This window comes from Tachysurus fulvidraco, chromosome 23 (assembly GCF_022655615.1).
Source record: "Tachysurus fulvidraco isolate hzauxx_2018 chromosome 23, HZAU_PFXX_2.0, whole genome shotgun sequence".
Classification (NCBI taxonomy): Eukaryota; Metazoa; Chordata; class Actinopteri; order Siluriformes; family Bagridae; genus Tachysurus; species Tachysurus fulvidraco.
Genome location: NC_062540.1, coordinates 10,032,304 through 10,044,298, shown reverse-complemented (window position 1 = coordinate 10,044,298; position 11,995 = coordinate 10,032,304).

Here is an 11,995-nt window from a genome sequence, read left to right as displayed (position 1 = left end):
TGAGTCGGCATGGCTCAAGGCAGGTGGGGGAAGCAAGGCACATGGCAAGTCAGTTGGGGGAGCGAGGCACATGGCGAGGCAGGTGGGGGTAGAAAGACACACGGCGAGGCAAGTGGGAGGAGCGAGGCACTTGGCGGCATAGCCAGAGGGGGTCCACAGCCAAGCAAAAGTCTGCATGATAACCCCCCCAAGATGCGGGCAGACCCACGTCCAAAAAGGGAGGGAGGGCGTGAAAAATCTTCCTCCAAAAAAGAGGCAGCACCCTCCATGGGAAAACAGGAAGTGAAGCGACATCCCCCACAAAAACAGGTGTGGAGCAAAGTCCACCAAAAAAAAGGTCCAGAAAAAAAATTCTAAAAAAAATAATCCAGCAAAAGATAATCTGAGCAAAAAAAAAAAAAATCTCTCACTGAGACGATTTACACTCCAGGGTTTCTGATTGGATAGCAAGTTTCCTGTTAAGGCAAGGGATAAAGCCCAGGGAATAGCAACTCCACCCACATGTATGTCAATTTATAGCCAGAAGAAATGGCTTTGTTCACCTCTGAAGAGTTGACCCGCTTTCACATGTGGGTTTCTCTTTTCATTAGCCACTCTGGGGATGGATGCCAAGGTTTAGAGGTCCTAGCCTGGGTACTCCATAACCACTTTTAACTGGTGGCCCCTAGTCTTAACTAGGCTTGCAGACCTAATATCCCTTAAGGATTGTATTCTTCGGGAGATTCCCACCAGGAAGATCCTCCTCTCTCAGCTTCAGGGGGCCGTTTCTCCACCCCCTCACAGATCCTAGACTCTGGTCTCCCAAGCACGGTTGTGGAGACTGTAGTGTAACTGCTGAATATAATATTGAGGTTTCTTTAAGAGGGTTAATGACTGTGGGGGTGTTACTAGATTTCTTAGACAAAGTGTGCTACCCTAGACTGTTTTTTGCGCTGGCTGTGATGGTTGTTTTATTCCATATGATTTCTTCTCTACAACATTAGAAGGACTCGGCCATTTTTGTCCACACAGGCTGCTCAGGTACTTGTTCAGTCTCTTGTCATTTCTAGACTGGTTTAATGCAAATAACTGCTGGCAGGACTACCTATGAACACAATCTGTCCTCTGCAAATGATCCAAAATGCAGTTGCCTGGCTTGGTTTCAACCTGCCAAAGTTCTCGCATACCACCCCACTGCTGCGATCCCTCCACTGGCTTCAAAACACTGATGCTGGCCTACAAAGTCAAAAATGGACCAGCTCCCTCTTACCTCAAAGCCCTCATCACTCCTCGCACTGCACCCCACACCCTCTGATCTACCAGCACTGCTCGACTGGTCCAACCATTTCTCAGGGTAAGAGGCAAGTATACTACAAGACTCTTCTCTGTTCTGGCACCAAGGTGGTGGAATGAACTTCCCCTAGAGGTCCGGACAGCCGAGTCACTATTTTCGAGCTGCAGTTCAGCAGCTTATTCAGGAAACACTTTGAGACTTTTTCATTGTAACTTTGAACAAATGTTTTAAACTCATGGTATCTTAAGTATGTAACCTAGTGAACCAGCATTAATGTATTCAGTGTTAGAGATTTAAGCACTTATGTATGTCGCTCTGGATAAGGGCGTCTGCCAAATGCTGTAAATGTAAATGTAAATATGGCATTGAGTTCAGTAAAGTTTCCAAGTTACAGAAGTCTCTTCCATTTATTCAAGTATCTTACACTGGTGATGAGGATATTCGAACAGACTGTGTGCAGATAGGTCTATGACACAACTGTAAAAGTGGATGAAATACACCGCCATCTAGCTGCAAACATGACTATGCTCGGCCATATTGAAAACTTTGATGAATGCTCAAGTAATCTTTTCAAGAAATATATAGAGACTGGAATATTTTTTTCCATGCAAATAACATCGAGGGTGAAGCAAGAAATGTTCTGTACTGCTCAGTGTGTTTGGTGCTATAACATATTCCACCTTATGTTCAGTGCCCCCCCCTAACAACCCTCTTCTGTGACTTATGCTAACAGTGTAACTGCCTTAAAACGTGCCTTAAAAAGCCCAAACAGCCCAGCACCATCAGAGATCATCCAGTGTTTTCATTTCCACAACTGTAAGAAGAAACCTATATCTAATTTGTAAAGCTTTGAAATTTGTCTATGTACTGCAATTTTGGAGATCAGCTAGATGCCATGCTGCATGATAGAATCATGTGCGGGGTTGAGGATGAGACACTACAACATCACCTGCTGACAGAACCCATTCTCACATTTAAAGAGGTGGAGTAAAGGGTATTAGTCACCAAAACTGCATTGTTAAATGCCCATCTACTTCATCAGCAACAACTTAAATCACTGCCTGAAGAAAATGTTTATTATGCAGCCCGTATGCATGCATTAGCACACAAGATTGCAGCTACAAGTGAAAATCAATCAATGATAAACCGTGCTACATGTGTGGAAGCCAGCATCGCTTTCTTGACCAGTCCACTACTTGGCAGTTGACTGTAAAACATGCGACAGTGTATGCTCAAGTGAAAAAGTTCACATTATAATAAAAAAAACTGCCAGTGGTGTGTGATGCCTCGCCCTATGGGCTTGAAGTTTTATTGTTCACATGGACCGGGATGGCCAAGAGAAACCCATTTGCTTTTTCTCTAGAACAATGACCACCACTAAGCAGACTTATTTCCAGATCGATAAGGAAGCATTGGCGGTTGATTTCACTATCAAAAGGTTTCACCAGTATCTTTAAGGTTGTCACTTCATGATTTTTACGTACCACAATCACTATCTTTGGCTCTTGCACCATTCAAAGCTAATGCCTGCCATCCTTTCACCACAAATGCTATGTTGAAGTTTGATTATAGGAGCTTACGATTATGAGCTGTGCTACTGACCTGGCTGTGCTGTGCTGCTGATGTGCTGAAATGCCTGAGTTACCACCACCTACAATAGAGGTAGACAACCCTGGTGTGGATCTTGCTGGGGCTGAGGGCATGACAGAGATCCCTCTTCCTCCTAGGTCATATGCCTGTTCTCTTGTCTCTCTATTTCTGTGTGGTGCCAGGCATATGCTTTAATGCATATCATGTCATCCCCTCACAGTAATATGACATAGATAAGGTTATATACTTTGCTGGCATGCTCTTCACATGACTTCCTTGGCCAATAGATTGGCATGATATCATACAGAAATGTGATTGAAACCTACTGAAAGCTTGTGATGAACCTTCAAAGCTTGTGATGATCAGACAACCTAAATGTGCAGTTACAATCAGTATTGATTATAGATTTAGTTGATCTGATGTGCCAGTGTTTTACATTACTTGGGTTGGGAATGGGGAGATTGGAGGCAGGCTTGGGAAAACTCAACTATTGCTGATATACTAGTCTGATTAAACAGTAAATAGATATTCTTGCCAGAGTCCCTCCCTGCACTTTGGACACAATGCACATTGTCTTGAACCATTTTCTCTCTTTCTCTGTTAAGCTACTTGCAACTCCTAACTCCCCATGTTCCAAGTTCTCAGTGTGACTTCTTTTTCTCTTCAGATCTGCCTGTTACACACTACTGTTGGGGTTTGCTCTGTATGGAAAGTCTGGAAACCCATGGGACTGTTATAGGACTGCTTGGAGACTTGTGCCAGCTTTGAACTTTCATGCACTTAAAGTTAGTGACAGATATAATAGCATAAACCAAGGCAGTTATCACACTAGCAAAATTTTATAACTGTCCTTTTTAAGGACAGTGATTTTTTCCCCTGAAATATAGTTGAGTGTAAATGTTTACTGCTGTTTATTGCTCATTCAGTAATGACTCAATGCTCTCAAATCTGTTCCTGACCATTTAAAAGCAATACACTTAAATTATATAACAATTTACATTTTACATATTAATTAATTAATAATGCTGCACTTAGTACTTTGCGATGGTTGATGGTGTTCAATGCACCATTTTGTTACACTTCACCTAATACTGTGTCCATGAAAAAGGGAGGAATCTAAGGACACTCCTATGTACAGTCATTAGTGTGTGTAAAATTTAGTGTGGAAGGGGGAAATATATTTTTCAATTATTGATATGTAAGATATGTATGATATGAGTCAGACTAATCCCTAACAAGTTTTTATAGACTCTGCATATTTGTCAAAATCAGTCTTATGGTCTGATTTATTTAAACATTTCAAATGCTTAATTTAGATTTTTTTACAGCAAAAACAGAAACTAAACACAATTGCAATCATTTTTTGAAGCTCCAGACACTGAAAAGCAAGCAATGAAGACAAACTTTAAGAGATTAACATTCAATAAGGTACAAAAAAGGAAAATAGGACTGAAATATCTACGTTTGTATTAATAATTTTCACTAGATGGCGCTCAATCCATACAAACTGCTGGTTAAATCTATAAGCGTTAGGAAGATACCAGTTCCTAAAAGCACAAAAGCACTATTTATAAATAAATAAATAAATTCCCAAATGCTAAACTGAATTTACCAATCACAAATCTACATACAGTAATTACATAAAAGTGCATGGAGAGAGCATTGTTAGACATTAATATTTACACTATATCAAACACCAGAGCTAACTGATATTGACTTTCCAAAAATGAAAACATGTTCCATGCCCCATCTCTTTTAGACAAACACTGGAACAGACACCATAAGTCATCGCCCACACTTTACCCCTTCGCAGGTCAGTGTCATTTATTTCCTATGGGAGAGACAAATATCCTAACAAATAAATCCTTTATAAATTTTCAGCAATAGCCATACTGTCAGATACTGAATTGCTCTTTTTCTTTTAGGTTTTGAGGGTGCATTTTGAGATGGCTGCATATCAATCAATCAATCAATCAATCAATCAATCAAATTTTATTTATAGAGCACCTTACAACAGCCAAAAGGAGCACAGGGTGCTTTCCAGTAAAACAACAATAGACAATAAATATATAAGAACACAATGAACATAACATAGCATAAACTAGCAGTTTAACAGGGGCTACGTGTTAAAAGCTTCTGTGAATAAATGAATTTTCAACTGTGATTTAAAAACACTCAGCACAGTGATGGATCGTAAGTGTGCTGCAGAGGTGGCAAAAGTACACACATCCTTTACTCAAGTAGAAGTACAGATACTCATTTTTTAAAAGACTCCACTAAAAGTAGAAGTAGTGACTAAAATCTTTTACTCAAGTTAAAGTAAAGAAGTATGGGCTCTGACATGTACTTAAGTAAAAAGTCGCCGTTCCTACTACCTGTTTAGTGTCATGCTGGTAAGTATAAATATATATATATATATAAAGAGGGTCTTCTTTAAATTTTGGAGTGTGCCGATGGATATTTGTGTTCATCAGCCACAAGAGAGTTACAAAAGTCAGGCACTGATGTAGGTGAGGTAGGGTGGAGTCAGTGTTCACTTTCATTCATCTCAAAGGTGTTCAGTAGGGATGAGATCAGAAAACAACCACATATAGCAGGAAAGGTCAGGTGACCCAATACTTTTGGAAATATAATGTATACCGTGTATCACCAAGGCCATATCCCAAATTGTAGGGAAATTCCAGCTCTGTCATTGAAAACAACTCAAAATGATTGTGATGTTTTACAAATGACAAAATTAATGAGAGTTAACCTGTGCATTTTATTGAAATTAAAACAGGAAAATTTTGAGAAGAAAAATTATTAATTTATACTTTATACTACCTCTATAGCAGTTTTACAGCATACTGTATAGAAACTATCGAACTCAGATTTCAGATAACAGTTCCATATTACAGAAATTAAGTAAATTACGAACATATTATTATAATAAAATAGCACCATGTGGCAGCATCCCTTATATAAACATAAACAAAATTGTAGGGGAAAAAACTTTAGCCACTCCAAAAACTGGGGCAAGGAATTTAAAGGCAAGGCATACACAACAAACAATGAGAGCCTTCTTTTTAGCCTTCTTTTTAGCCTTTTATAAACTTGGCATTAAGCCATAACTTTATTAACAAAAGTCTTTGTTTAGCTTGAGAAGCAGTTGATTTTCAAAGTTCTTGGAATCCATACATGCTCTTTTTGGTGTAAAAATCAGTCCTGCAGTACTGAACATTCACTCACAGGCAGCTGAGGCTGGAAGCGGAGTTTTTAAGCCTCAATGACAAGTGGCAGAGTGCAGAGAAAGACTTTAGTATCTCCAAAGTGTCAGAGGGACAGTTGAGGTAGGTCTCTAGTTGGCTGGTGTCATCTCGAGAGTGGAACTTTTTTCATCGCTGAAAAAAAGTCATCATCTTCTGAGGAATGTGTGGTCTCACCTTGATGCACTGCCATTTGTTGTTTCAGGTGGTTTTTAATATAGTCAAGACCTATCGAATACAAAATCAAGAAGGATTTTTTTTAATGCCAAGATGGTTAGGTAAAATCATTTTGTCCACTCCTGCATGAAAAACAATTGCTCACTATGTTTTTTTTTTTTTTAAATGCCAAAATGTATGTAGTTATCTTCAGCAGTAAAGCATAAAATAAACTGTTCAAAGCTTACCAAGTTTCAGGACACATTCATCACTTGTTCAGCACGTCTTAAATTTGGGGAGAAGAATCGCAGCAGCGATTAGCTCTGGATCAACAAGCATCTGTCCAAAACGTTTTTCGATTCCTGCTAGAAGAGCATCAACCAAAGGGGCACAGAACCTGGAGGAAAGGCGAATTTGCTGAAGCTTTGTCTTTAGAAGTGTTACTGTAGGTACCAACCACCCCATTTGCACATTGGTCTCTCCCTGAAGAACACTGAGTGCTTTTGCACATGTGCTCATTGTCTTTGCATATTCTTCCAGAAATGCAAGCTCAGCAGGAGTGAATCTGTCAAAAAAATAAATAAAAAAGACTGTCATTCTTTGTTGCAAGTTAAAACAAATATCAGATTTTATTTTGTAATGTTAATGAGTAGTACTATATCATTTATACTGTGTGTGAGTAAGAAATTAAAGTTTACTTTTTTTTACTTTTTTTATATAAGATCCAATCCTAAATAATGTATTAATCATACTACAACCAATAGGCTAAGTTCTGAAAATGACGTGGTACTTACATGGGAATTTTTAATGCACTGCAGACAGCTGTATTGGCTCTTTCCCTTGTTCCCTCACAATTCTCACAATCCTCTCCACAGCTAGAAAAAGGGAATTCCACCTAGTGTCATTTGGCCTCAAGAGCTGGAGTTTGCAGTTTTCTTTGATTATCTCAGCAGCTGTGGTGGATCTTGCACTTTTGTGCCACAGACTTGAGCACTTTGCAAATGCTGAGCGAGACAGACGTTTGTAAGCTGAATTGAAATTGGCTTCCAAAACATCAACTGTAGACACCAGATTCAGGAGGTGGCAGGCACAGCGATGGTGTTTAGGCAATTGATATTCTAGGCCATCATCTTGGTCCAACATTGTTCCAGTTTCAACAAACTCAACACCCTCATTGTTTTCTTCCTCTTCATAGTCATCATCATCATCACCAGTCTCTCTTTTTCCCACTCGACTTTGCCTGGCCCCTTCCACGGTTTCTGGATTATTGTTTTCTTCAAGCTCACCATAGATTCTGAATGCTTTTAGAAAATTTGAGCCGTTGTCAGTTGTTGTGCGAACAATCTTGTCACAGATGTTAAACTCAGTGTGAATTTCATACATGGCACATGCAAGTGCAGAAAAAGAATGTGTGCCTTTTAGTTGTTTACATGCCAGGGCACCATAACGTCTCTGTAGAGTTTCTGGATCTATCCAGTGTGCCGTGACACCTATGAAGCTCTGTCGGTGTGCTGTCCAACAGTCAGTGGTGGTTGCAATGAACTCAATTTCACTCATGGCTGCTTTCAGATTGTTCTTCATTTCCTGTGTTGCCTTTTGAACTTTGTTTTTTAAAGTACCTCGAGACATTACTGCAACACTTCGTTGTAAGAGATGCAGAAGGGATTTAAAACCCTCCTGTTCAACAATACTTAGTGGATGTAGACCTTGAATGACAAAGTTTACAATAGCTTCATCTACGCTCTGCTGTGAGACCCTCTTGGTTTCCCACAACTTCATTTGCTTTGATGAGGGGCCTTCATCTGACAATCTTCTTTTTAGAGCAGTTGAAGTGAGCTGGGTATACCTCTCCAAGTGATTGGTGTGCTTTCTCTAGAAGTGACAAGTAGATTTAAGAAACAGACAGACACATAGGACATAGAAAATTAATTCAACTAACAGAATTACAGTTCCTTAAAAATAACATTATGCACCCGAAAGTGATATACTGATGGTGAATTAAGTTAATTAATATTCCAATAAAAATAACAGCTAGCTAACATTACAAATGTATAGCAAAGTTAACTAACATTCACTAATCAAGCAAACACATGCCTGAAATGTGCATTCATAAAAAAATATGCTAACATTACAGACATAGCAAACACTATTATTACTGAAAACATTAAAATGGCTCATGACAAGAAAGATAACAATAAAACGTTAGATTACCTCTATGTGCTTTCTCAAATTTAATGGCGAATTCTTGAAAGCCAGCACTTCGTGTCTTTTGGGTTGACACAATTGGCAACGCATTCGCCAGGAATCCTTTTTGACGCCGACAATGTCAAACATCTCCCTCATATATGGCCATGTGTGTTCAGGAATGTCCTCGTTGTTAGTTATTTTAAGTTCAGTGACTCCCTCTGAATTAACCTTAGCCATCCCTTTTTTAGGTGGGCTGCTCATTGTTAGCTCCGCTATCCTATTGCTATCTATGTCTGATAGCCAGTAAATAATACAGTATACCAGTCACATGGGGAAAAAGCCACACAATGATAGGATGATAGGCTGGAAACAGCACCCAATGAGAAGAAATAATACTAAAAGTAACGAGTCCGTTTTGAAAATATAAGAAGTAAAAAGTACAGATATTTGTGTAAAAATGTAATGAGTAAAAGTAAAAAGTTGTCCGAAAAATACATAGTGGAGTAAAGTACTGATACCAGAAAAATGTACTTAAGTACAGTAACAAAGTATTTTTACTCCGTTACTTCCCACCTCTGGTGTGCTGGAAGTGCGTTCCACAGATTTGGTCCCTGGATGGCAAATGACCAGCCTCCAAACCTCTTATATTTGTATTTGGGAGTGACCAGAGAGGTATGTCCAGAGGAGTGGAGAGATCTGGCTGGTTGATAGACCTTTATTAATTCGCGATTAATTGACACCGTGGATCATGCCATCCTCATCTCTCGTCTTCAACATGAAGTGAAATTGACATACGGCTAAGTATGGTGACCCATACTCAGAATTCGTTCTCTGCATTTGACCCATCCGAAGTGCACACACACAGCAGTGAACACACACACACCGTGAACACACACCCGGAGCAGTGGGCAGCCATTTATTCTGGGGCACTCAGGGAGCAGTTGGGGGGTTTGGTGCCTTGCTAAAGGGCACCTCAGTCGTGGCTGGCCCGAGACTCAACCTTAGGATTACAAGTCGGTCTGCAGGGTGCGGTGCTAAATTGGTTCTCATCATATCTCACTAACAGAACTTTTTGAGTAATGTTTAATGATTATTCTTCCTCTGTTGCTCCTCTGTCATCTGGTGTGCCTCAAGGATCTATTCTTGGAAGTGCATACTTTTGTCAAAGATAACACCTAGGTTATTCACAGTAGGTGTTAGAGGACCAAAACTAAGAGAACTGCTGGGTGAATCTGGGCTAAACAGGATGTACTCAGTCTTTTCTTCATTCAGCTGAAGGAAGTTCTGGGAAAGCTACTGTTTGATATCCTGAAGGAAATTATGGAGCGGGTCCAATGCAGAACGATTACTCAGAATCACAGGAAGATAGATCAGCATAGAAATGAAATTGAACGTTGTGATTGGAGATGATTTGACCAAGTGGCAGCATATAGAGTGAGAACAGAGTAGGACCAAGAATAGATCCTTGAGGCACACCAGATGACAGAGGAGCAACAGAGGAAGAATAATCATTAAGCATTACTGAAAAAGATCTGTTAGTGAGGTATGATGAGAACCAATTTATCACCGCACCCTGCAGACCGACAACATGTTGAAGACGAGAGATGAGGATGGCAATAACACCAAAACCACAGAGTGTTTACCATCCTGGGCTCCAAGAATGTCATTATGGACCCTCAATGACGCTGATTCAGTGCTATGTCTCAACCTGAAACCGGACTGAAATGTATCACCAATGCCGTGCAGTTGAAGGTGAGACTGAAGCTGCGCGAAAATAAGCTTCTCCATCAACTTAGACAGAAATGACAGGTTAGATATAGGACAGAAGTTGGAGAGTATGGAGGAATCAGTTGGGTTTCCTGGCAGGAACAGCATCTAGAGGGCAGGTGGTGGGCTTCAACTCGTGGACAGTTTTTTTTTGTCCACGAGAGTAACTGCATCAAAGTTCTCTAGCACGCATTGCGCCGCACGAGTAGACATTGACAACAACGGGGACTTGTGTAATGGTTTGCCTAACAGACAAAACCTTGTCCAAAAGATGTTGCTTGAATGCATTACATGTGTTTACAGATACATCATTCAAGGTGACAGACACCGGATTTGTAACAGAATTGATAGTGCTGAATAAAATTCCAGGGTGGTGGCTATTGCTATTGATGAGAGCAGATAGGTACTGTCCTTTAGCTCCCTTCAGTGCACTCTGATAGGTGGCAAGACTGTATTTAAACATCTCCAGTGACACCTGCACCCTATCCTTCTTCCATTTTCGTTCAGCCTTTCTACACCGGCGCCTGAGGGACCGAGTTGTATCATTGAGCCAGGGGTCCAATGGACCATTGGTCGACTTATAGGGCGCAACAGAGTCCATAATCTGGGAGCAGGTGGTATGGAAGGGGGCGAGGAAACGGTCCGGGAAAAGAGGCGATGCCAATTCAACAGTAGAAGCGAGATCAGAAACAGAGAAGGCAGCAACAAAATCATCGACTGTAGATGAGGTAATAATGCGACGGCAATGGAGGGCAGTAGATGTTGGTGCAGGTGGAACAGCACAAATGTCAAACCGTATGAGAGAATGGTCAGAGATGGGAAAATCCATGACCTCATAAGTTGACACAATCACCCCACGAGAGATAATAAGGTCAAGAGTATGACCTAACCCATGGGTGGGACAGGAAATGGATTGAGCCAGATCTAATGAGTCTAAAAGTGCCTTAAATTCATTAGCAAGTTTGTCAGCATATTGCTATAGCTTTTTTGGCAAGCACGAACACAAATCTTTAATAAAAATATATCCTAATATTTACAGCATTATGTACATACAAATATATGTCAGGGCTGTCAAGTGTCACGCATTGAGAGTAACAGTCACGCATTTGGGTCTTTTCTCACGCTCTCCCGCCAGACATCATATTTCTCATGCAGAAAAACTTTTTGACTATTTATCATATATGTAATAAGCCGCAGTGCCCAAAATGTTTCTGTCTGCACTGTTCTCTCTTTGAAACCAAGCACATCTCAGTTCTTAGTCGAACCTGACACTTATCAGCCAATCAAAATAAAAGAGGCTACACAATAGCCAATCCAAAAATATCACGATAAAGATTTAACGCAACAACCAATGAAAAAAAAAATTTCAGTAGAGAGGGTTTTTCTTTCTTTTTTCTTCGGGGAGATGTCACGCTTGCCTGTCTTCAAAACTTGAGAGCTCTGATATGTAATGAATGATTGTTTACAGCACTGGCACAGTGTCCTGATTTTACTATTGTAGCCTCTTTTTTTTTCATTACTCCATGTACAGATTCATGGGAAGATTTGAGGCAGGCTTGGACAACACACAATCGCTTTTCAGCGATATAATTTAGTTTTGCAAATATGTATACATAAAATAAATTATATATTTATTTTGATTACCTTTCCCATACTAAATTTATCATAATATGTTGATCATTGTAACAGAGTACACAAATAAGTATGATGATTAAAAAAATTAGTAATTTTTAAGAACTACTGGGACAGTTCCATGCCAGACCACCAGGCAGGTGGT